The sequence below is a fragment of the Coturnix japonica genome, chromosome 10 (genome assembly GCF_054131305.1).
Source record: "Coturnix japonica strain WE chromosome 10, WE-NBRP24, whole genome shotgun sequence".
Lineage (NCBI taxonomy): Eukaryota > Metazoa > Chordata > Aves > Galliformes > Phasianidae > Coturnix > Coturnix japonica.
Genome location: NC_140672.1, coordinates 5398754 through 5423784, shown reverse-complemented (window position 1 = coordinate 5423784; position 25031 = coordinate 5398754).

Here is a 25031-nt window from a genome sequence, read left to right as displayed (position 1 = left end):
AGGGGGAAAGGGGGGGCCACGGCGTCGGCGGCTAGGCGTCGCTGCCTATGCGGCTCGGCTAGGTCGGCACGGTCTACCCTGCTCCGTGCGTGTGCGAGAGCTCGGCGGCGGTCGCTAAGTGTCGCTGCACGTCTGCCAGCCCGTCCGTCAGCGACCTCTAGCGTCCGCGGCGGAGCAGGGTAGACCGTGCCGACGTGAGCCGGCCGCCGCTCAGCGACCGCTGGCCGCCACTGCATGAGCTTCGGTCCGCTCAGAGCCAAGTAGACCGTGCCGACCAACTCGAGCCGGACGTGCAGCGACCGCTGGCAAGGGCGGAGGCTCGTGTGCGCCGGCACGGTCCAGCCTCTCCCGACGGGCTCCGTTCGGTTTGGACGTTCCTCGGTGCTGTCCGGGGGGTCTCAGCCGCGGAGGCTCGGGTGCGCCGGCAAGGTCCAGCCTCTCCCAGCGGGCTCCGCTCGGCTCGGACGTTCCTTGGCGGCGTCCGGCAATCTGAGCCGCGGCGGCTCGAGTGCGCCGGCACGGTCCAACCACTCCCGGCGGGTTCCGCTCGGCTCGGACGCTCCTCGGCGGAGTCGGGCGATCTGAGCAGCGGCGGCTCGAGTGCGCCGGCACTGCGCAGCCTCTCCCGGCGGGCTCCGCGTGGCTCAAACGCTCCTCGGCGGAGTCGGGCGATCTGAGCCGCGGCGACACGGTCCAGCCTCTCTAGGCGAACTCAGCTCGGCTCGGACGTTCCGTGGAAGTGGCCAAGTGCCGCTCTTGTGGCTGCTCCGCTGCGCCGGCACTGTGTACCCGGCTTCAAGCGTCTCCGGGCGGGGGGGGGGGGGGGGGGAAGAGGGGGGGGCTGGGGGGTGTAGTAAGGGGGGGGGGCACGGCGTTGGCGGCTAGGCGTCGCTGCCCATGACGCTCGACTAGGTCGGCACGGTCTACCCGGCTCCGAGCGGGCCGTGGTGCTCGGCGGCGGCGGCTACGGGTCGCTGCCTATGCGGCTCGTCTTGGTCAGCAGGGTCTACCCGGCTCCGAGCGGGCCGTGGTTTTCGGCGGCGGCGGCTAGGGGTCGCTGCCTATGCGTCTCGGCTAGGTCGGCACGGTCTACCCGGCTCCGAGCGTGCCGTGGTGCTCGGCGGCGGGGGCTAGGGGTCGCTGCCTATGCGGCTCGGCTAGGTCGGCACGGTCTACCCGGCTCCAAGCGGGCCGTGGTGCTCGGCGGCGGCGGCTAGGGGTCGCTGCCTATGCGCCTCGACTAGGTCGGCACGGTCTACCCTGCTCCTTGCGTGCGCGAGGGCTCGGCGGCGGTCGCTAGGTGTCGCTGCACGTCTGCCAGCCCGTCCGTCAGCGACCTCTAGCGTTTGCGGCGGAGCAGGGTAGACCGTGCCGACGTGAGCCGGCCGCCGCTCAGCGACCCTGGCCGCCGCCGCATGAGGTTTGGTCCGCTCGGAGCCGGGTAGACCGTGCCGACCAACTCGAGCCGGACGAGCAGCGACCGCTGGCAAGGGCGGAGGCTCGTGTGCGCCGGCACGGTCCAGCCTCTCCCGGCGGGCTCCGTTCGGTTCGGACGTTCCTCGATGGTGTTCGGGGGGTCTCAGCCGCGGCGGCTCGAGTGCGCCGGCACTGCACAGCCACTCCCGGCGGGCTCTGCTCGGCACGGACGTTCCTCGGCGGCGTCCGGCTATCTGAGCCGCGGCGGCTCGAGTGCGCCGGCACAGTCCAACCGCTCTCGGCGGGCTCGGCTCGGCTCAGACGTTCCGCGGCCTCGTCCGGGGGGTCTCAGCCGCGGAGGCTCGGGTGCGCCGGCAAGGTCTAGCCTCACCCAGCGGGCTCCGCTCGGCTCGGACGTTCCTCGGCGGCATCCGGCGATCTGAGCCGCGGCGGCTTGAGTGCGCCGGCACGGTCCAACTGCTCCTGGTGGGTTCCGCTCGGCTCGGAAGTTCCGCGGCGGCGTCCGAGGGGTCTCAGCCTCGGAGGCTCGGGTGCGCCGGCACGGTCCAGCCTCTCCCGGCGGGCTCCGCTCGGCTCGGACGTTCCTCGGTGGCGTCCGGCGATCTGAGCTGCGGCGGCACGAGTGCTCCGGCACGGTCCAACCGCTCTCGGCGGGCTCGGCTCGGCTCGGAAGTTCCGCGGTGGCGTCCGAGGGGTCTCAGCCTCGGAGGCTCGGGTGCGCCGGCACGGTCCAGCCTCTCCCGGCGGACTCAGCTCGGCTCGGACGTTCCGCGGAAGTGGCCAAGTGCCACTCTTGTGGCTGCTCCGCTGCGCCGGCACTGTGTACTTGGCTTCGAGCGTCTCCGGGCAGGGGGGGGACGGGGGAGAAGAGGGGGGGGGTGGGGGGGGGAGTAAGGGGGGGGGGCACGGCGTAGGCGGCTAGGCGTCGCTGCCCATGCGTCTCGACTAGGTCGGCACGGTCTACCTGGCTCTGAGCGGGCCGTGGTTCTCGGCGGCGGCGGCTAGGGGTCGCTGCCTATGCGTCTCGGCTAGGTCGGCACGGTCTACCCGGCTCCAAGCGGGCCGTGGTGCTCGGCGGCGGCGGCTAGGGATCGCTGCCTATGCGCCTCGACTAGGTCGGCACGGTCTACCCTGCTCCGTGTGTGCGCGAGGGCTCGGCGGCGGTCGCTAGGTGTCGCTGCACGTCTGCCAGCCCGTCCGTCAGCGACCTAGAGCGTCCGCGGCGGAGCAGGGTAGACCGTGCCGACGTGAGCCGGCCGCCGCTCAGCGACCCCTGGCCGCCGCCGCATGAGCTTCGGTCCGCTCGGAGCCGGGTAGACTGTGCCGACCAACTCGAGCCGGACGAGCAGCGACCGCTGTCTAGGGCAAAGGCTCGTGTGCGCCGGCACTGCACAGCCCCTCCTGGCGGGCTCCGCTCGCCACGGACGTTCCTCGGCGGTGTCCGGCGATCTGAGCCGCGGCAGCTCGAGTGCACCGGCACGGTCCAACCGCTCCCGGCGGGTTCCGCTCGGCTCGGAAGTTCCTCGGCGGAGTCGGGCGATCTGAGCCGCGGCGGTACGGTCCAGCCTCTCCAGGCGAACTCAGCTCGGCTAGGACGTTCCGCGGGAGTAGCCAAGTGCCGCTCTCGTGGCTGCTCCGCTGCGTCGGCACTGTGTAACCGGCTCCGAGCGTCTCCGGGGGGCGATGGGGGGGAGTAAGGGGGGGGGAAAAAGGGGGGCACGGCGTCGGCGGCTAGGCGTCGCTGCCCATGCGTCTCGACTAGGTCGGCACGGTCTACCCGGCTCCGTGCGTGTGCGAGAGCTCGGCGGTGGTCGCTAATTGTCGCTGCACGTCTGCCAGCCCGTCCGTCAGCGACCTCTAGCGTCCGCGGCGGAGCAGGGTAGACCATGCCGACGTGAGCCGGCCGCCGCTCAGCGACCGCTGGCCGCCACTGCATGAGCTTCGGTCCGCTCGGAGCCAAGTAGACCGTGCCGACCAACTCGAGCCGGACGTGCAGCGACCGCTGGCAAGGGCGGAGGCTCGTGTGCGCCGGCACGGTCCAGCCTCTCCCGACGGGCTCCGTTCGGTTTGGACGTTCCTCAATGCTGTCCGGGGGGTCTCAGCCGTGGAGGCTCGGGTGCGCCGGCACTGCACAGCCTCTCCCGGCGGGCTCCGCTCGGCTCGGACGTTCCTCGGTGGCGTCCGGCGATCTGAGCTGCGGCGGCACGAGTGCGCCGGCACGGTCCAACCGCTCCCGGCGGGCTCGGCTCGACTCGGACATTCCGCGGCAGCGTCCGGGGGGTCTCAGCCGCGGAGGCTCGGGTGCGCCGGCAAGGTCCAGCCTCTCCCAGCGGGCTCCGCTCGGCTCGGACGTTCCTTGGCGGCGTCCGGAGATCTGAGCCGCGGCGGCTCGAGTGCGCCGGCACGGTCCAACCACTCCCGGCGGGTTCCGCTCGGCTCGGACGCTCCTCGGCGGAGTCGGGCGATCTGAGCCGCGGCGGCTCGAGTGCGCCGGCACTGCACAGCCTCTCCCGGCGGGCTCCGCGTGGCTCAAACGCTCCTCGGCGGAGTCGGGCGATCTGAGCCGCGGCGACACGGTCCAGCCTCTCTAGGCGAACTCAGCTCGGCTCGGACGTTCCGCGGAAGTGGCCAAGTGCCGCTCTTGTGGCTGCTCCGCTGCGCCGGCACTGTGTACCCGGCTTCAAGCGTCTCCGGGTGGGGGGGGGGGGGGGGGGAAGAGGGGGGGCTGGGGGGTGTAGTAAGGGGGGGGGGCACGGCGTTGGCGGCTAGGCGTCGCTGCCCATGACGCTCGACTAGGTCGGCACGGTCTACTCGGCTCCGAGCGGGCTGTGGTGCTCGGCGGCGGCGGCTACGGGTCGCTGCCTATGCGGCTCGTCTTGGTCAGCAGGGTCTACCCGGCTCCGAGCGGGCCGTGGTTCTCGGTGGCGGCGGCTAGGGGTCGCTGCCTATGCGTCTCGGCTAGGTCGGCACGGTCTACCCGGCTCCGAGCGTGCCGTGGGGCTCGGCGGCGGGGGCTAGGGGTCGCTGCCTATGCGGCTCGGCTAGGTCGGCACGGTCTACCCGGCTCCAAGCGGGCCGTGGTGCTCGGCGGCGGCGGCTAGGGGTCGCTGCCTATGCGCCTCGACTAGGTCGGCACGGTCTACCCTGCTCCGTGCGTGCGTGAGGGCTCGGCGGCGGTCGCTAGGTGTCGCTGCACGTCTGCCAGCCCGTCCGTCAGCGACCTCTAGCGTCCGCGGCGGAGCAGGGTAGACCGTGCCGACGTGAGCCGGCCGCCGCTCAGCGACCCCTGGCCGCCGCCGCATGAGGTTTGGTCCGCTCGGAGCCGGGTAGACCGTGCCGACCAACTCGAGCCGGACGAGCAGCGACCGCTGGCAAGGGCGGAGGCTCGTGTGCGCCGGCACGGTCCAGCCTCTCCCGGCGGGCTCCGTTCGGTTCGGACGTTCCTCGATGGTGTTCGGGGGGTCTCAGCCGCGGCGGCTCGAGTGCGCCGGCACTGCAAAGCCCCTCCCGGTGGGCTCCGCTCGGCACGGACGTTCCTCGGCGGCGTCCGGCGATCTGAGCCGCGGCGGCTCGAGTGCGCCGGCACAGTCCTACCGCTCTCGGCGGGCTCGGCTCGGCTCGGACGTTCCGCGGCGGCGTCCGGGGGGTCTCAGCCGCGGAGGCTCGGGTGCGCCGGCAAGGTCTAGCCTCTCCCAGCGGGCTCCGCTCGGCTCGGACGTTCCTCGGCGGCATCCGGCGATCTGAGCCACGGCGGCTTGAGTGCGCCGGCACGGTCCAACCGCTCCTGGTGGGTTCCGCTCGGCTCGGACGCTCCTCGGCGGAGTCGGGCGATCTGAGCCGCGGCGGCTCGAGTGCGCCAGCACTGCACAGCCTCTCCCGGCGGGCTCCGCTCGGCACGGACGTTCCTCGGTGGCGTCCGGCGATCTGAGCCGCGGCGGCACGAGTGCGCCGGCACGGTCCAACCGCTCTCGGCGGGCTCGGCTCGGCTCGGAAGTTCCGCGGCGGCGTCCGAGGGGTCTCAGCCTCGGAGGCTCGGGTGCGCCGGAACGGTCCAGCCTCTCCCGGCAAGCTCCGCTCGGCTCGGACGTTCCTCGGTGGCGTCCGGCGATCTGAGCTGCGGCGGCACGAGTGCGCCGGCACAGTCCAACCGCTCTCGGCGGGCTCGGCTCGGCTCGGACGTTCCGCGGAAGTGGCCAAGTGCCACTCTTGTGGCTGCTCCGCTGCGCCGGCACTGTGTACTTGGCTTCGAGCGTCTCCGGGCGGGGGGGGGAGGGGGGGAAGAGGGGGGGCGTGGAGGGGGGAGTAAGAAGGGGAGGCACGGCGTAGGCGGCTAGGCGTCGCTGCCCATGCGTCTCGACTAGGTCGGCACGGTCTACCTGGCTCTGAGCGGGCCGTGGTTCTCGGCGGCGGCGGCTACGGGTCGCTGCCTATGCGTCTCGGCTAGGTCGGCACGGTCTACCCGGCTCCAAGCGGGCCGTGGTGCTCGGCGGCGGCGGCTAGGGGTCGCTGCCTATGCGCCTCGACTAGGTCGGCACGGTCTACCCTGCTCCTTGCGTGCGCGAGGGCTCGGCGGCGGTCGCTAGGTGTCGCTGCACGTCTGCCAGCCCGTCCGTCAGCGACCTCTAGCGTTTGCGGCGGAGCAGGGTAGACCGTGCCGACGTGAGCCGGCTGCCGCTCAGCGACCCCTTGCCGCCGCCGCATGAGCTTCGGTCCGCTTGGAGCCGGGTAGACCGTGCCGACCAACTCAAGCCGGACGAGCAGTGACCGCTGGCCAGAGCAGGGGCTCGTGTGCGCCGGCACGGTCCAGCCTCTCCCGGCGGGCTCCGCTCAGCTCGGACGTTCCTCGGCGGCGTCCGGCGATCTGAGCCGCAGCGGCTCGAGTGCGCCGGCACGGTCGAACCGCTCCCGGCGGGTTCCGCTCGGCTCTGACGCTCCTCGGCGGAGTCGGGCGATCTGAGCCGCGGCGGAACGGTCCAGCCTCTCCAGGCGGACTCAGCTCGGCTAGGACGTTCCGCGGAAGTGGCCAAGTGCCGCTCTCGTGGCTGCTCCGCTGCGCCGGCACTGTGTACCTGGCTCCGAGCGTCTCCGGGGAGGGGTGGGGGGGAGTAAGGGGGGGGGGAAAGGAGGGGCACGGCGTCGGCGGCTAGGCATCGCTGCCCATGCGTCTCGACTAGGTCGGCACGGTCTACCCGGCTCCGAGCGGGCCGTGGGGCTTGGCTGCGGCGGTTAGGGGTCGCAGCCTATGCGGCTCGGCTAGGTCGGCACGGTCTACCCTGCTCTGTGCGTGCGCGAGGGCTCAGCGGCGGTCGCTAGGTGTCGCTGCATGTCTGCCAGCCCGTCCGTCAGCGACCTCTAGCGTCCACGGAGGAGCAGGGTAGACCGTGCCGACGTGAGCCGGCCGCCGCTCAGCGACCCCTGGCCGCCGCCGCATGAGCTTCGGTCCGCTCGGAGCCGGGTAGACCGTGCCGACCAACTCGAGCCGGACGAGCAGCGACCGCTGGCCAGGGTGGAGGCTCGTGTGCGCCGGCACGGTCCAGCCTCTCCCGGCGGCTCCGTTCGGTTCGGACGTTCCTCGGTGGTGTCCAGGGGGTCTCAGCCGCGGAGGCTCGGGTGAGCCGGCACTGCACAGCCTCTCCCGGCGGGCTCCGCTCGGCACGGACGTTCCTCGGCGGCGTCCGGCGATGTGAGCCGCGGCGGCACGAGTGCGCCGGCACGGTCCAACCGCTCTCGGCGGGCTCGGCTCGTCTCGGACGATCCGCGGTGGCGTTTGGGGGGTCTCAGCCGCGGAGGCTCGGGTGCGCCGGCACGGTCCAGCCTCTCCCGGCGCGCTCCGCTCGGCTCGGACGTTCCTCGGCGGCGTCCGGCGATCTGAGTTGCGGCGGCTCGAGTGTGCCGGCACGGTCCAACCGCTCCCGGCGGGTTCCGCTCGGCTCGGACGCTCCTCGGCGGAGTCGGGCGATCTGAGCCGCGGCGGCACGAGTGCGCCGGCACTGCACAGCCTCTCCCGGCGGGCTCCGCTCGGCACGGACATTCCTCGGCGGCATCCGGCGATCTGAGCCGCGGCGGCACGAGTGCGCCGGCACGGTCCAACCGCTCTCGGCGGGCTCAGCTCGGACGTTCCGCGGCGGCGTCCGGGGGGTCTCAGCCGCGGAGGCTCGGGTGCGCCGGCACGGTCCAGCCTCTCCCGGCGGGCTCCGCTCGGCTCGGACGTTCCTTGGCGGCATCCGGCGATCTGAGTCGCGGCGGCTCGAGTGCGCCGGCACGGTCCAACCGCTCCCGGCAGGTTCCGCTCGGCTCAAACGCTCCTCGGCGGACTCGGGCGATCTGAACCGCGGCGACACGGTCCAGCCTCTCTAGGCGGACTCAGCTTGGCTCGGACGTTCCGCGGAAGTGGCCAAGTGCCGCTCTTCTGGCTGCACCGCTGCGCCGGCACTGTGTACCCGGCTTCGAGCGTCTCCAGGCGGAGGGGGGGGGGGGAAAGAGGGGGGGGTAGGGGGGGGGCACGGCATAGGCGGCTAGGCGTCGCTGCCCATGACGCTCGACTAGGTCGGCACGGTCTACCCGGCTCCGAGCGGGCCGTGGTGCTCGTCGGCGGCGGTGGCTACGGGTCGCTTCCTATGCGTCTCGTCTAGGTCAGCACGGTCTACCCGGCTCCGAGCGGGCCGTGGTTCTCGGCGGCGGCGGCTAGGGGTCGCTGCCTATGCGTCTTGGCTAGGTCGGCACGGTCTACCGGGCTCCGAGCGTGCCGTGGTGCTCGGCGGCGGGGGCTAGGGGTCGCTGCCTATGCGGCTCGGCTAGGTCGGCACGGTCTACCCGGCTCCAAGCGGGCCGTGGTGCTCGGCGGCGGCGGTTAGGGGTCGCTGCCTATGCGCCTCGAATAGGTCGGCACGGTCTACCCTGCTCCGTGCGTGCGTGAGGGCTCGGCGGCGGTCGCTAGGTGTCGCTGCACGTCTGCCAGCCCGTCCGTCAGCGACCTCTAGCGTCCGCGGCGGAGCAGGGTAGACCGTGCCGACGTGAGCCGGCCACCGCTCAGCGACCCCTGGCCGCCGCCGCATGAGGTTTGGTCCGCTCGGAGCCGGGTAGACCGTGCCGACCAACTCGAGCCGGATGAGCAGCAACCGCTGGCCAGGGCGGAGGCTCGTCTGCGCCGGCACGGTCCAACCGCTCACGGCGGGCTCGGCTCGGACGTTCCGCGGCGGCGTCCGGGGGGTCTCAGACGCGGAGGCTCGGGTGCGCCGGCACAGTCCAGCCTCTCCCGGCGGACTCTGCTCGGCTCGGACATTCCCCGGCGGCGTCCGGCGATCTGAGCCGCGGCGGCTCAAGTGCACCGGCACGGTCCAGCCTCTCCCGGCGGCTCCGTTCGGTTCGGACGTTCCTCGGTGGTGTCCAGGGGGTCTCAGCCGCGGAGGCTCGGGTGCGCCGGCACTGCACAGCCTCTCCCGGCGGGCTCCGCTCGGCACGGACGTTCCTCGGCGGCGTCCGGCGATGTGAGCCGCGGCGGCACGAGTGCGCCGGCACGGTCCAACCGCTCTCGGCGGGCTCGGCTCGTCTCGGACGATCCGCGGCGGCGTTTGGGGGGTCTCAGCCGCGGAGGCTCGGGTGCGCCGGCACGGTCCAGCCTCTCCCGGCGCGCTCCGCTCGGCTCGGACGTTCCTCGGCGGCGTCCGGCGATCTGAGTTGCGGCGGCTCGAGTGTGCCGGCACGGTCCAACCGCTCCCGGCGGGTTCCGCTCGGCTCGGACGCTCCTCGGCGGAGTCGGGCGATCTGAGCCGCAGCGGCACGAGTGCGCCGGCACTGCACAGCCTCTCCCGGCGGGCTCCGCTCGGCACGGACATTCCTCGGCGGCATCCGGCGATCTGAGCCGCGGCGGCACGAGTGCGCCAGCACGGTCCAACCGCTCTCGGCGGGCTCAGCTCGGACGTTCCGCGGCGGCGTCCGGGGGGTCTCAGCCGCGGAGGCTCGGGTGCGCCGGCACGGTCCAGCCTCTCCCGGCGGGCTCCGCTCGGCTCGGACGTTCCTTGGCGGCGTCCGGCAATCTGAGTCGCGGCGGCTCGAGTGCGCCGGCACGGTCCAACCGCTCCCGGCAGGTTCCGCTCGGCTCAAACGCTCCTCGGCGGACTCGGGCGATCTGAGCCGCGGCGACACGGTCCAGCCTCTCTAGGCGGACTCAGCTTGGCTCGGACGTTCCGCGGAAGTGGCCAAGTGCCTCTCTTCTGGCTGCACCGCTGCGCCGGCACTGTGTACCCGGCTTCGAGCGTCTCCGGGCGGAGGGGGGGGGGGGAAGAGGGGGGGGGTAGGGGGGGGGCACGGCATAGGCGGCTAGGCGTATCTGCCCATGACGCTCGACTAGGTCGGCACGGTCTACCCGGCTCCGAGTGGGCCGTGGTGCTCGTCGGCGGCGGTGGCTACGGGTCGCTTCCTATGCGTCTCGTCTAGGTCAGCACGGTCTACCCGGCTCCGAGCGGGCCGTGGTTCTCGGCGGCGGCGGCTAGGGGTCGCTGCCTATGCGTCTTGGCTAGGTCGGCACGGTCTACCCGCCTCCGAGCGTGCCGTGGTGCTCGGCGGCGGGGGCTAGGGGTCGCTGCCTATGCGGCTCGGCTAGGTCGGCACGGTCTACCCGGCTCCAAGCGGGCCGTGGTGCTCGGCGGCGGCAGTTAGGGGTCGCTGCCTATGCGCCTCGACTAGGTCGGCACGGTCTACCCTGCTCCGTGCGTGCGCGAGGGCTCGGCGGCGGTCGCTAGGTGTCGCTGCACGTCTGCCAGCCCGTCCGTCAGCGACCTCTAGCGTCCGCGGCGGAGCAGGGTAGACCGTGCCGACGTGAGCCGGCCACCGCTCAGCGACCCCTGGCCGCCGCCGCATGAGGTTTGGTCCGCTTGGAGCCGGGTAGACCGTGCCGACCAACTCGAGCCGGACGAGTAGCAACCGCTGGCCAGGGCGGAGGCTCGTCTGCGCCGGCACGGTCCAACCGCTCACGGCGGGCTCGGCTCGGACGTTCCGCGGCGGCGTCCGGGGGGTCTCAGACGCGGAGGCTCGGGTGCGCCGGCACAGTCCAGCCCCTCCCGGCGGGCTCCGCTCGGCACGGACGTTCCTCGGCGGCGTCCGGCGATCTGAGCCGCGGCGGTTCGAGTGCGCCGGCACGGTCCAACCGCTCCCGGCGGGTTCCGCTCGGCTCTGACGCTCCTCGGCGGAGTCGGGCGATCTGAGCCGCGTCGGAACGGTCCAGCCTCTCCTGGCGGACTCAGCTCGGCTAGGACGTTCCGCGGAAGTGGCCAAGTGCCGCTCTCGTGGCTGCTCCGCTGCGCCAGCACTGTGTACCCGGCTCCGAGCGTCTCCGGGGGGGGGTGGGGGGGAGTAAGGGGGGGGGGAAAGGAGGGGCACGGCGTCGGCGGCTAGGCATCGCTGCCCATGCGTCTCGACTAGGTCGGCACGGTCTACCCGGCTCCGAGCGGGCCGTGGGGCTCGGCTGCGGCGGTTAGGGGTCGCAGCCTATGCGGCTCGGCTAGGTCGGCACGGTCTACCCTGCTCCGTGCGTGCGCGAGGGCTCGGCGGCGGTCGCTAGGTGTCGCTGCACGTCTGCCAGCCCGTCCGTCAGCGACCTCTAGCGTCCGCGGCGGAGCAGGGTAGACCGTGCCGACGTGAGCCGGCCGCCGCTCAGCGACCCCTGGCCACCGCCGCATGAGCTTCGGTCCGCTCGGAGCCGGGTAGACCGTGCCGACAAACTCGAGCCGGACGAGCAGCGACCGCTGGCCAGGGTGGAGGCTCGTGTGCGCCGGCACGGTCCAGCCTCTCCCGGCGGCTCCGTTCGGTTCGGACGTTCCTCGGTGGTGTCCAGGGGGTCTCAGCCGCGGAGGCTCGGGTGCGCCGGCACTGCACAGCCTCTCCCGGCGGGCTCCGCTCGGCACGGACGTTCCTCGGCGGCGTCCGGCGATGTGAGCCGCGGCGGCACGAGTGCGCCGGCACGGTCCAACCGCTCTCGGCGGGCTCGGCTCGTCTCGGACGATCCGCGGCGGCGTTTGGGGGGTCTCAGCCGCGGAGGCTCGGGTGCGCCGGCACGGTCCAGCCTCTCCCGGCGCGCTCCGCTCGGCACGGACGTTCCTCGGCGGCGTCCGGCGATGTGAGCCGCGGCGGCACGAGTGCGCCGGCACGGTCCAACCGCTCTCAGCGGGCTCGGCTCGTCTCGGACGATCCGCGGCGGCGTTTGGGGGGTCTCAGCCGCGGAGGCTCGGGTGCGCCGGCACGGTCCAGCCTCTCCTGGCGCGCTCCGCTCGGCTCGGACGTTCCTCGGCGGCGTCCGGCGATCTGAGTTGCGGCGGCTCGAGTGTGCCGGCACGGTCCAACCGCTCCCGGCGGGTTCCGCTCGGCTCGGACGCTCCTCGGCGGAGTCGGGCGATCTGAGCCGCGGCGGCACGAGTGCGCCGGCACTGCACAGCCTCTCCCGGCGGGCTCCGCTCGGCACGGACATTCCTCGGCGGCATCCGGCGATCTGAGCCGCGGCGGCACGAGTGCGCCGGCACGGTCCAACCTCTCTCGGCGGGCTCAGCTCGGACGTTCCGCGGCGGCGTCCGGGGGGTCTCAGCCGCGGAGGCTCGGGTGCGCCGGCACGGTCCAGCCTCTCCCGGCGGGCTCCGCTCGGCTCGGACGTTCCTCGGCGGCGTCCGGCGATCTGAGCCGCGGTGGCTCGAGTGCGCCGGCACGGTCCAACCGCTCCCGGCGGGTTCCGCTCAGCTCTGACGCTCCTCGGCGGAGTCGGGCGATCTGAGCCGCGGCGGAACGGTCCAGCCTCTCCAGGCGGACTCAGCTCGGCTAGGACGTTCCGCGGAAGTGGCCAAGTGCCACTCTTGTGGCTGCTCCGCTGCGCCGGCACTGTGTACTTGGCTTCGAGCGTCTCCGGGCGGGGGGGGAGGGGGGGGAAGAGGGGGGGGGTGGGGGGGTATAAGGGGGGGGGCAAGGCGTCGGCGGCTAGGCGTCGCTGCCCATGCAGCTCGACTAGGTCGGCACGGTCTACCCGGCTCCGAGCGGGCCGTGGTTCTCGGCGGCGGCGGCTAGGGGTCGCTGCCTATGCGTCTCGGCTAGGTCGGCACGGTCTACCCGGCTCCAAGCGGGCCGTGGTGCTCGGCGGCGGCGGTTAGGGGTCGCTGCCTATGCGCCTCGACTAGGTCGGCACGGTCTACCCTGCTCCGTGCGTGCGTGAGGGCTCGGCGGCGGTCGCTAGGTGTCGCTGCACGTCTGCCAGCCCGTCCGTCAGCGACCTCTAGCGTCCGCGGCGGAGCAGGGTAGACCGTGCCGACGTGAGCCGGCCACCGCTCAGCGACCCCTGGCCGCCGCCGCATGAGGTTTGGTCCGCTCGGAGCCGGGTAGACCGTGCCGACCAACTCGAGCCGGACGAGCAGCAACCGCTGGCCAGGGCGGAGGCTCGTCTGCGCCGGCACGGTCCAACCGCTCACGGCGGGCTCCGCTCGGCACGGACGTTCCTCGGCGGCGTCCGGCGATCTGAGCCGCGGCGGTTCGAGTGCGCCGGCACGGTCCAACCGCTCCCGGCGGGTTCCGCTCGGCTCTGACGCTCCTCGGCGGAGTCGGGCGATCTGAGCCGCGTCGGAACGGTCCAGCCTCTCCTGGCGGACTCAGCTCGGCTAGGACGTTCCGGGGAAGTGGCCAAGTGCCGCTCTCGTGGCTGCTTCGCTGCGCCGGCACTGTGTACCCGGCTCCGAGCGTCTCCGGGAGGGGGTGGGGGGGAGTAAGGGGGGGGGGGGAAAAGGGGGGGCACGGCGTCGGCGGCTAGGCGTCGCTGCCCATGCAGCTCAACTAGGTCGGCACGGTCTACCCGGCTCCGAGCGGGCCGTGGGGCTTGGCGGCGGCGGTTAGGGGTCGCAGCCTATGCGGCTCGGCTAGGTCGGCACGGTCTACCCTGCTTCATGCGTGCGCGAGGGCTCGGCGGCGGTCGCTAGGTGTCGCTGCACGTCTGCCAGCTTGTCCGTCAGCGACCTCTAGCGTCCGCGGCGGAGCAGGGTAGACCGTGCCGACGTGAGCCGGCCGCCGCTCAGCGACCCCTGGCCGCCGCCGCATGAGCTTCGGTCCGCTCGGAGCCGGGTAGACCGTGCCGACCAACTCGAGCCGGACGACCAGAGACCACTGGCCAGGGCGGAGGCTCGTGTGCGCCGGCACGGTCCAGCCTCTCCCGGCGGCTCCGTTCGGTTCGGACGTTCCTCGGTGGTGTCCAGGGGGTCTCAGCCGCAGAGGCTCGGGTGCGCCGGCACTGCACAGCCTCTCCCGGCGGGCTCCGCTCGGCACGGACATTCCTCGGCGGCGTCCGGCGATCTGAGCCGCGGCGGCACGAGTGCGCCGGCACGGTCCAACCGCTCTCGGCGGGCTCGGCTCGGCTCGGACGTTCCGCGGCGGCGTCCGGGGGGTTTCAGCCGCGGAGGCTCGGGTGCGCCGGCACGGTCCAGCCTCTCCCGGCGCGCTCCGCTTGGCTCGGACGTTCCTCGGCGGCGTCCGGCGATCTGAGCCGCGGCGGCTTGAGTGTGCCGGCACGGTCCAACCGCTCCCGGCGGGTTCCGCTCGGCTCTAACGCTCCTCGGAGGAGTCGAGCAATCTGAGCCGCAGCGGCTCGAGTGCGCCGGCACTGCACAGACTCTCCCGTCGGGCTCCGCTCGGCACGGACATTCCTCGGCGGCGTCCGCCGATCTGAGCTGCGGCGGCACGAGTGCGCCGGCACGGTCCAAACGCTCTCGGCGGGCTCGGCTCGGACGTTCCGCGGCGGCGTCCGGGGGGTCTCAGCCGCGGAGGCTCGGGTGCGCCGGCACGGTCCAGCCTCTCCCGGCAGGCTCCGCTCGGCTCGGACATTCCTCGGCGGAGTCCGGCGATCTGAGCCGCGGCGGCTTGAGTGCGCCGGCACGGTCCAACCGCTCCCGGCAGGTTCCGCTCGGCTCGGACGCTCCTCGGCGGAGTCGGGCGATCTGAGCCGCGGCGACACGGTCCAGCCTCTCTAGGCGGACTCAGCTCGGCTCGGACGTTCCGCGGAAGTGGCCAAGTGCCGCTCTTCTGGCTGCTCCGCTGCGCCGGAACTGTGTACCCGGCTCCGAGTGTCTCCGGGGGGGGGTGGGGGGGAGTAAGGGGGGGGGAAAAGGGGGTCACGGCGTCAGCGGCTAGGCGTCGCTGCCAATGCGTCTCGACTAGGTCGGCACGGTCTACCCGGCTCCGAGCGGGCCGTGGGGCTCGGCGGCGGCGGTTAGGGTTCGCTGCCTATGCGGCTCGGCTAGGTCGGCACGGTCTACCCTGCTCCATGCGTGCGCGAGGTCTCGGCGGCGGTCGCTAGGTGTCGCTGCACGTCTGCCAGCCCGTCCGTCAGCGACCTCTAGCGTCCGCGGCGGAGCAGGGTAGACCGTGCCGACGTGAGCCGGCCGCCGCTCAGCGACCCCGGGCCGCCGCCGCATGAGCTTCGGTCCGCTCGGAGCAGGGTAGACCGTGCCGACCAACTCGAGCCGGACGTGCAGCGACCGCTGGCCAGAGCGGAGGCTCGTGTGCGCCGGCACGGTCCAGCCTCTCCCGGCGGGCTCCGTTCGGTTCGGACGTTCCTCGGTGGTGTCCGGGGGGTCTCAGCCGCGGAGGCTCGGGTACGCCGGCACTGCACAGCCTCTCCCAGCAGGCTCCGCTCGGCACGGACGTTCCTCGGCGGTGTCCGGCGATCTGAGCCGCGGCGGCACGAGTGCGCCGGCACGGTCCAACCGCTCCCGGCGGGCTCGGCTCGGCTCGGACGTTCCGCGGCGGCGTCCGGGGGGTCTCAGCCGCGGAGGCTCGGTTGCGCCGGCACGGTCCAGCCTCTCCCGGCAGGCTCCGCTCGGCTCGGATGCTCCTCGGCGGAGTCGGGCGATCTGAGCCGCGGCGACACGGTCCAGCCTCTCTAGGCGGACTCAGCTCGGCTCGGACGTTCCGCGGAAGTGGCCAAGTGCCGCTCTTCTGGCTGCTCCGCTGCGCCGGCACTGTGTACCCGGCTCCGAGCGTCTCCGGGCGGGGGGGGAGAGGGGGGATGTGGGCGGGGGGAGTAAGGGGGGTGGGGCAAGGCGTCGGCGGCTAGGCGTCGCTGCCCATGCAGCTCGACTAGGTCGGCACGGTCTACCCGGCTCCGAGCGGGCCGTGGTTCTCGGCGGCGGCGGCTAGGGGTCGCTGCCTATGCGTCTCGGCTAGGTCGGCACGGTCTACCCGGCTCCAAGCGGGCCGTGGTGCTCGGCGGCGGCGGCTAGGGGTCGATGCCTATGCGCCTCGACTAGGTCGGCACGGTCTACCCTGCTCTGTGCGTGCGCGAGGGCTCGGCGGCGGTCGCTAGGTGTCGCTGCACGTCTGCCAGCCCGTCCGTCAGCGACCTCTAGCGTCCGCGGCGGAGCAGGGTAGACCGTACCGACGTGAGCCGGCCGCCGCTCAGCGACCCCTGGCCGCCGCCGCATGAGCTTTGGTCCGCTCGGAGCCGGGTAAACCGTGCCGATTAACTCGAGCCGGACGAGCAGCGACCGCTGGCCAGGGCGGAGGCTCGTGTGCGCCGGCACGGTCCAGCCTCTCCCGGCGGGCTCCGTTCGGTTCGAACGTTCCTCGGTGGTGTCCGGGGGGTCTCAGCCGCGGCGGCTCGAGTGCGCCGGCACAGCACAGCCCCTCCCGGCGGGCTCCGCTCGGCACGGACGTTCCTCGGCGGCGTCCGGCGATCTGAGCCGCGGCGGCTCGAGTGCGCCGGCACGGTCCAACCGCTCCCAGCGGGTTCCGCTCGGCTCTGACGCTCCTCGGCGGAGTCGGGCGATCTGAGCCGCGGCGGAACGGTCCAGCCTCTCCAGGCGGACTCAGCTCGGCTAGGACGTTCCGCGGAAGTGGCCAAGTGCCGCTCTCGTGGCTGCTCCGCTGCGCCGGCACTGTGTACCTGGCTCCGAGCGTCTCCGGGGAGGGGTGGGGGGGAGTAAGGGGGGGGGGAAAGGAGGGGCACGGCGTCGGCGGCTAGGCATCGCTGCCCATGCGTCTCGACTATGTCGGCACGGTCTACCCGGCTCCGAGCGGGCCGTGGGGCTCGGCTGCGGCGGTTAGGGGTCGCTGCCTATGCGCCTCGGCTAGGTCGGCACGGTCTACCCTGCTCTGTGCGTGCGCGAGGGCTCGGCAGCGGTCGCTAGGTGTCGCTGCATGTCTGCCGGCCCGTCCGTCAGCGACCTCTAGCGTCCGCGGCGGAGCAGGGTAGACCGTGCCGACGTGAGCCGGCCGCCGCTCAGCGACCCCTGGCCGCCGCCGCATGAGCTTCGGTCCGCTCGGAGCAGGGTAGACCGTGCCGACCAACTCGAGCCGGACGTGCAGCGACCGCTGGCCAGAGCGGAGGCTCGTGTGCGCCGGCACGGTCCAGCCTCTCCCGGCGGGCTCAGTTCGGTTCGGACGTTCCTCGGTGGTGTCCAGGGGGTCTCAGCCGCGGAGGCTCGGGTGCGCCGGCACTGCACAGCCTCTCCCGGCGGGCTCCGCTCGGCACGGACGTTCCTCGGCGGCGTCCGGCGATCTGAGCCGCGGCGGCACGAGTGCGCCGGCACGGTCCAACCGCTCTCGGCGGGCTCGGCTCGTCTCGGACGATCCGCGGCGGCGTTTGGGGGGTCTCAGCCGCGGAGGCTCGGGTGCGCCGGCACTGCACAGCCTCTCCCGGCGGGCTCCGCTCGGCACGGACGTTCCTCGGCGGCGTCCGGCGATGTGAGCCGCGGCGGCACGAGTGCGCCGGCACGGTCCAACCGCTCTCGGCGGGCTCGGCTCGTCTCGGACGATCCGCGGCGGCGTTTGGGGGGTCTCAGCCGCGGAGGCTCGGGTGCGCCGGCACGGTCCAGCCTCTCCTGGCGCGCTCCGCTCGGCTCGGACGTTCCTCGGCGGCGTCCGGCGATCTGAGTTGCGGCGGCTCGAGTGTGCCGGCACGGTCCAACCGCTCCCGGCGGGTTCCGCTCGGCTCGGACGCTCCTCGGCGGAGTCGGGCGATCTGAGCCGCGGCGGCACGAGTGCGCCGGCACTGCACAGCCTCTCCCGGCGGGCTCCGCTCGGCACGGACATTCCTCGGCGGCATCCGGCGATCTGAGCCGCGGCGGCACGAGTGCGCCGGCACGGTCCAACCTCTCTCGGCGGGCTCAGCTCGGACGTTCCGCGGCGGCGTCCGGGGGGTCTCAGCCGCGGAGGCTCGGGTGCGCCGGCACGGTCCAGCCTCTCCCGGCGGGCTCCGCTCGGCTCGGACGTTCCTTGGCGGCGTCCGGCGATCTGAGTCGCGGCAGCTCGAGTGCGCCGGCACGGTCCAACCGCTCCCGGCAGGTTCCGCTCGGCTCAAACGCTCCTCGGCGGACTCGGGCGATCTGAGCCGCGGCGACACGGTCCAGCCTCTCTAGGCGGACTCAGCTTGGCTCGGACGTTCCGCGGAAGTGGCCAAGTGCCGCTCTTCTGGCTGCACCGCTGCGCCGGCACTGTGTACCCGGCTTCGAGCGTCTCCGGGCGGAGGGGGGGGGGGGGAAGAGGGGGGGGGTAGGGGGGGGGAACGGCGTAGGCGGCTAGGCGTCGCTGCCCATGACGCTCGACTAGGTCGGCACGGTCTACCCGGCTCCGAGCGGGCCGTGGTGCTCGTCGGCGGCGGTGGCTACAAGTCGCTTCCTATGCGTCTCGTCTAGGTCAGCACGGTCTACCCGGCTCCGAGCGGGCCGTGGTTCTCGGCAGCGGGGGCTAGGGGTCGCTGCCTATGCGGCTCGGCTAGGTCGGCACGGTCTACCCGGCTCCAAGCGGGCCGTGGTGCTCGGCGGCGGCGGTTAGGGGTCGCTGCCTATGCGCCTCGACTAGGTCGGCACAGTCTACCCTGCTCCGTGCGTGCGTGAGGGCTCGGCGGCGGTCGCTAGGTGTCGCTGCACGTCTGCCAGCCCGTCCGTCAGCGACCTCTAGCGTCCGCGGCGGAGCAGGGTAGACCGTGCCGACGTGAGCCGGCCACCGCTCAGCGACCCCTGGCCGCCGCCGCATGAGGTTTGGTCCGCTCGGAGCCGGGTAGACCGTGCCGACCAACTCGAGCCGGACGAGCAGCAACCGCTGGCCAGGGCGGAGGCTCGTCTGCGCCGGCACGGTCCAACCGCTCACGGCGGGCTCGGCTCGGACGTTCCGCGGCGGCGTCCGGGGGGTCTCAGACGCGGAGGCTCGGGTGCGCCGGCACAGTCCAGCCTCTCCCGGCGGGCTCTGCTCGGCTCGGACATTCCCCGGCGGCGTCCGGCGATCTGAGCCGCGGCGGCTCAAGTGCACCGGCACGGTCCAACCGCTCCCGGCAGGTTCCGCTCGGCTCGGACGCTCCTCGGCGGAGTCGGGCGATCTGAGCCGCGGCGACACGGTCCAGCCTCTCTAGGCGGACTCAGCTCGGCTCGGACGTTTCGCGGAAGTGGCCAAGTGCCGCTCTTGTGGCTGCTCCGCTGCGCCGGCACTGTGTACTTGGCTTCGAGCGTCTCCGGGCGGGGGGGGGGGGGGGGATGAGGGGAGGGGTGGGGGGGGGAGTAAGGGGGGGGAGCACGGCGTAGGCGGCTAGGCGTCGCTGCCCATGCAGCTCGACTAGGTCGGCACGGTCTACCCGGCTCCGAGCGGGCCGTGGTGCTCGGCGGCGGCGGCTAGGGGTCGCTGCCTATGCGCCTCGACTAGGTCGGCAAGGTCTACCCTGCTCCGTGCGTGCGCGAGGGCTCGGCGGCGGTCGCTAGGTGTCACTGCACGTCTGCCAGCCCGTCCTTCAGCGACCTCTAGCGTCCGCGGCGGAGCAGGGTAGACCGTGCCGACGTGAGCCGGCCACCGCTCAGCGACCCCTGGCCGCCGCCGCATGAGGTTTGGTCCGCTCGGAGCCGGGTAGACTGTGCCGACCAACTCGAGCCGGACGAGCAGCAACCGCTGGCCAGGGCGGAGGCTCGTCTGCGCCGGCACGGTCCAACCGCTCACGGCGGGCTCGGCTCGGACGTTCCGCGGCGGCGTCCGGGGGGTCTCAGACGCGGAGGCTCGGGTGCGCCGGCACAGTCCAGCCTCTCCCGGCGGGCTCTGCTCGGCTCGGACATTCCCCGGCGGCGTCCGGCGATCTGAGCCGCGGCGGCTCAAGTGCACCGGCACGGTCCAACCGCTCCCGGCAGGTTCCGCTCGGCTCGGACGCTCCTCGGCGGAGTCGGGCGATCTGAGCCGCGGCGACACGGTCCAGCCTCTCTAGGCGGACTCAGCTCGGCTCGGACGTTTCGCGGAAGTGGCCAAGTGCCGCTCTTGTGGCTGCTCCGCTGCGCCGGCACTGTGTACTTGGCTTCGAGCGTCTCCGGGCGGGGGGGGGGAGGGGATGAGGGGAGGGGTGGGGGGGGAGTAAGGGGGGGGAGCACGGCGTAGGCGGCTAGGCGTCGCTGCCCATGCAGCTCGACTAGGTCGGCACGGTCTACCCGGCTCCGAGCGGGCCGTGGTGCTCGGCGGCGGCGGCTAGGGGTCGCTGCCTATGCGCCTCGACTAGGTCGGCAAGGTCTACCCTGCTCCGTGCGTGCGCGAGGGCTCGGCGGCGGTCGCTAGGTGTCACTGCACGTCTGCCAGCCCGTCCTTCAGCGACCTCTAGCGTCCGCGGCGGAGCAGGGTAGACCGTGCCGACGTGAGCCGGCCGCCGCTCAGCGACCCCTGGCCGCCGCCGCATGAGCTTTGGTCCGCTCGGAGCCGCGTAAACCGTGCCGATTAACTCGAGCCGGACGAGCAGCGACCGCTGGCCAGGGCGGAGGCTCGTGTGCTCCGGCACGGTCCAGCCTCTCCCGGCGGGCTCCGTTCGGTTCGAACGTTCCTCGATGGTGTCCGGGGGGTCTCAGCCGCGGCGGCTCGAGGGTGCCGTCACTGCACAGCCCCTCCCGGCGGGTTCCGCTCGGCACGGACGTTCCTCGGCGGTGTCCGGCGATCTGAGCCGCGGCGGCTCGAGTTCGCCGGCACGGTCCAACCGCTCCCGGCGGGTTCCGCTCGGCTCGGACGCTCCTCGGCGGAGTCGGGCAATCTGAGCCGCAGCGGCTCGAGTGCGCCGGCACTGCATAGCCTCTCCCGGCGGGCTCCGCTCGACACGGACGTTCCTCGGCGGTGTCCGGCGATCTGAGCCGCGGCGGCACGAGTGCGCCGGCACGGTCCAACCGCTCTCGGCGGGCTCGGCTCGGCTCAGAGGTTCCGCGGCGGCGTCCGGGGGGTCTCAACCGCAGAGGCTCGGGTGCGCCGGCACGGTCCAGCCTCTCCCGGCAGGCTCCGCTCGGCTCGGATGCTCCTCGGCGGAGTCGGGCGATCTGAGCCGCGGCGACACGGTCCAGCCTCTCTAGGCGGACTCAGCTTGGCTCGGACGTTCCGCGGAAGTGGCCAAGTGCCGCTCTTCTGGCTGCTCCGCTGCGCCGGCACTGTGTACCCGGCTCCGAGCGTCTCCAGGCGGGGGGGGGGGGGGGGGGGAAGAGGAGGGAGGTGGGCGGGGGGAGTAAGGGGGTGGGGGGCAAGGCGTCGGCGGCTAGGCGTCGCTGCCCATGCAGCTCGACTAGGTCGGCACGGTCTACCCGGCTCCGAGCGGGCCGTGGTTCTCGGCGGCGGCGGCTAGGGGTCGCTGCCTATGCGTCTCGGCTAGGTCGGCACGGTCTACCCGGCTCCAAGCGGGCCGTGGTGCTCGGCAGCGGCGGCTAGGGGTCGCTGCCTATGCGCCTCGACTAGGTCGGCACGGTCTACCCTGCTCCGTGCGTGCGCGAGGTCTCGGCGGCGGTCGCTAGGTGTCGATGCACGTCTGCCAGCCCGTCCGTCAGCGACCTCTAGCGTCCGCGGCGGAGCAGGGTAGACCGTGCCGACGTGAGCCGGCCGCCGCTCAGCGACCCTGGGCCGCCGCCGCATGAGCTTCAGTCCGCTCGGAGCCGGGTAGACCGTGCCGACCAACTCGAGCCGGACGTGCAGCGACCGCTGGCCAGAGAGGAGGCTCGTGTGCGCCGGCACGGTCCAGCCTCTCCCGGCGGGCTCCGTTCGGTTCGGACGTTCCTCGGTGGTGTCCGGGGGGTCTCAGCCGCGGAGGCTCGGGTGCGCCGGCACTGTACAGCCTCTCCCAGCGGGCTCCGCTTGGCACGAACGTTCCTCGGCGGTGTCCGGCGATCTGAGCCGCGGCGGCTCGAGTGCGCCGGCACGTTCCAACCGCTCCCGGCGGGTTCCGCTCGGCTCGGACGTTCCTCGGCGGCGTCCGGCGATCTGAGCCGCGGCGGCTCGAGTGCGCCGGCACGTTCCAGCCGCTCCCGGCGGGTTCCGCTCGGCTCGGACGCTCCTCGGCGGAGTCGGGCAATCTGAGCCGCGGAGGCTCGGGTGCGCCGGCACTGCACAGCCTCTCCTGGCGGGCTCCGCTCGGCATGGACATTCCTTCGGCGGCGTCCGGCGTGATGAGCCGCGGCGGCACGAGTGCGCCGGCGCGGTCCAACCGCTCTCGGCGGGCTCGGCTCAGCTCGGACGTTCCGCGGCGGCGTCCGGGGGGTCTCAGCCGCGGAGGCTCGGGTGCGCCGGCACGGTCCAGCCTCTCCCTGCGGGCTCCGCTCGGCTCGGACGTTCCTCGGCGGCGTCCGGCGATCTTAGCCGCGGCGGCTCGAGTGCGCCGGCACGGTCCAACCGCTCCCGGTGGGTTCCGCTCGGCTTGGACGCTCCTCGGCGCAGTCTGGCGATCTGAGCCGCGGCGGCTCGAGTGCGCCGGCACTGCACAGCCTCTCCCGGCGGGCTCCGCTCGGCACGGATGTTCCTCGGCGGCGTCCGGCGATCTGAGCCGCGGCGGCACGAGTGCGCCGGCACGGTCCAACCGCTCTCGGCGGGCTCGGCTCGGCTCGGACATTCCGCGGAGGCGTCCGGGGGGTCTCAGCCTCGGAGGCTCGGGTGCGCCGGCACGGTCCAGCCGCTCCCGGCGGGCTCCGCTCGGCTCGGACGTTCCTCGGCGGAGTCGGGCGATCTGAGCCGCGGCGACACGGTCCAGCCTCTCCAGGCGGACTCAGCTCGGCTCGGACGTTCCGCGGAAGTGGCCAAGTGCCGCTCTTCTGGCTGCTCCGCTGCGCCGGAACTGTGTACCCGGCTCCGAGCGTCTCCGGGGGGGGGTGGGGGGGAGTAAGAGGGGGGGAACAGGGGGGGCACGGCGTCAGCGGCTAGGCGTCGCTGCCAATGCGTCTCGACTAGGTCGGCACGGTCTACCCGGCTCCGAGCGAGCCGTGGGGCTCGGCGGCGGCGGTTAGGGTTCGCTGCCTATGCGGCTCGGCTAGGTCGGCACGGTCTTCCCTGCTCCATGCGTGCGCGAGGTCTCGGCGGCGGTCGCTAGGTGTCGCTGCACGTCTGCCAACCCGTCCGTCAGCGACCTCTAGCGTCCGCGGCGGAGCAGGGTAGACCGTGCCGACGTGAGCCGGCCGCCGCTCAGCGACCCCGGGCCGCCGCCGCATGAGCTTCGGTCCGCTCGGAGCAGGGTAGACCGTGCCGACCAACTCGAGCCGGACGTGCAGCGACCGCTGGCCAGAGCGGAGGCTCGTGTGCGCCGGCACGGTCCAGCCTCTCCCGGCGGGTTCCGCTCGGCTCGGACGCTCCTCGGCGGAGTCGGGCGATCTGAGCCGTGGAGGCTCGGGTGCGCCGGCACTGCACAGCCTCTCCCGGCGGGCTCCGCTCGGCTCGGACGTTCCTCGGCGGCGTCCGGCGATCTGAGCCGCGGCGGCTCGAGTGCGCCGGCACGTTCCAACCGCTCCCGGCGGGTTCCGCTCGGCTCGGACGCTCCTCGGCGGAGTCGGAACATCTGAGCCGCGGAGGCTCGGGTGCGCCGGCACTGCACAGCCTCTCCTGGCGGGCTCCGCTCGGCACGGACATTTATCGGCGGCGTCCAGCGAGCTGAACCGCGGCGGCACGAGTGCGCCGGCGCGGTCCAACCACTCTCGGCGGGCTCGGCTCCGCTCGGACGTTCCGCGGCGGCGTCCGGGGGGTCTCAGCCGCGGAGGCTCGGGTGCGCCGGCACCGTCCAGCCTCTCCCTGCGGGCTCCGCTCGGCTCGGACGTTCCTCGGCGGCGTCCGGCAATCTTAGCCGCGGCGGCTCGAGTGCGCCGGCACGGTCCAACCGCTCCCGGTGGGTTCCGCTCGGCTTGGACGCTCCTCGGCGCAGTCTGGCGATCTGAGCCGCGGCGGCTCGAGTGCGCCGGCACTGCACAGCCTCTCCCGGCGGGCTCCGCTCGGCACGGACGTTCCTCGGCGGCGTCCGGCGATCTGAGCCGCGGCGGCACGAGTGCGCCGGCACGGTCCAACCGCTCTCGGCGGGCTCGGCTCGGCTCGGACATTCCGCGGCGGCGTCCGGGTGGTCTCAGCCTCGGAGGCTCGGGTGCGCCGGCACGGTCCAGCCTCTCCCGGCGGGCTCCGCTCGGCTCGGACGTTCCTCGGCGGCGTCCGGCGATCTTAGCCGCGGCGGCTCGAGTGCACCGGCACGGTCCAACCGCTCCCGGTGGGTTCCGCTCAGCTTGGACGCTCCTCGGCGCAGTCTGGTGATCTGAGCCGCGGCGGCTCGAGTGCGCCGGCACTGCACAGCCTCTCCCGGCGGGCTCCGCTCGGCACGGACGTTCCTCGGCGGCGTCCGGCGATCTGAGCCGCGGCAGCACGAGTGCGCCGGCACGGTCCAACCGCTCTCGGCGGGCTCGGCTCGGCTCGGACATTCCGCGGCGGCGTCCGGGGGGTCTCAGCCGCGGAGGCTCGGGTGTGCCGGCACGGTCCAGCCTCTCCCGGCGGGCTCCGCTCGGCTCAGACGTTCCTCGGCGGCGTCCGGCGATCTGAGCCTCAGCGGCTCGAGTGCGCCCGCACGGTCCAACCGCTCCCGGCGGGTTCTGCTCGGCTCGGACGCTCCTCGGCGGAGTCGGGCGATCTGAGCCGCGGCGACACGGTCCAGCCTCTCCAGGCGGACTCAGCTCGGCTCGGACGTTCCGCGGAAGTGGCCAAGTGCCGCTCTTGTGGCTGCGCCGCTGCGCCGGCACCGTGTACCCTTCTCCGAGCGTCTCTGGGGGGGGGGGGTGGGGAAAGAGGGGGGGGGGGGGTGGGGATTAAGTGGGGGGGGCACGGCTTCGGCGGCTAGGCGTTGCCTAAAAACAAACAGACAAATAAACAAACAAACAAACAAACGAAAAATAATAAAACCGAGAGGGCGCGTGGGGGCACGGACAAACGATCGAACGGACCAAAGTAGGAACAAGCGGACGAACAAACAAACACGCAGAGAGAAGGGCAAAACCGCGGTGGCGGTGGCGGGACGGCGAGAAGCCCGGGTGCGCCCTGACCCAGCGAACAGCGGTCGGCTCGTACGTGCACCCTGGTCGTTCCGTGGCTGCGGCCGAGTGGCTTCTCCGTGGCGCCTCCGGTGCTCCGGCACGGTCAACACGGCTCGACCCCTGGCCATCGCGGCTCGAGTGCGCCGGCACGGTCCAACGTCTCCCAGCGGGCTGCGTTCGGTTCAGACGTTCCGCGGTGGCGTCCGGCGGTCTCAGCCGCGGCGGCTCGAGTGCGCCGGCACGGTCCAGCCTCTCCCGGCGGGCTCTGATCGGATCGGACGTTCCGCGGAAGTGGCCAAGTGTCGCTCTCGTGGCGGC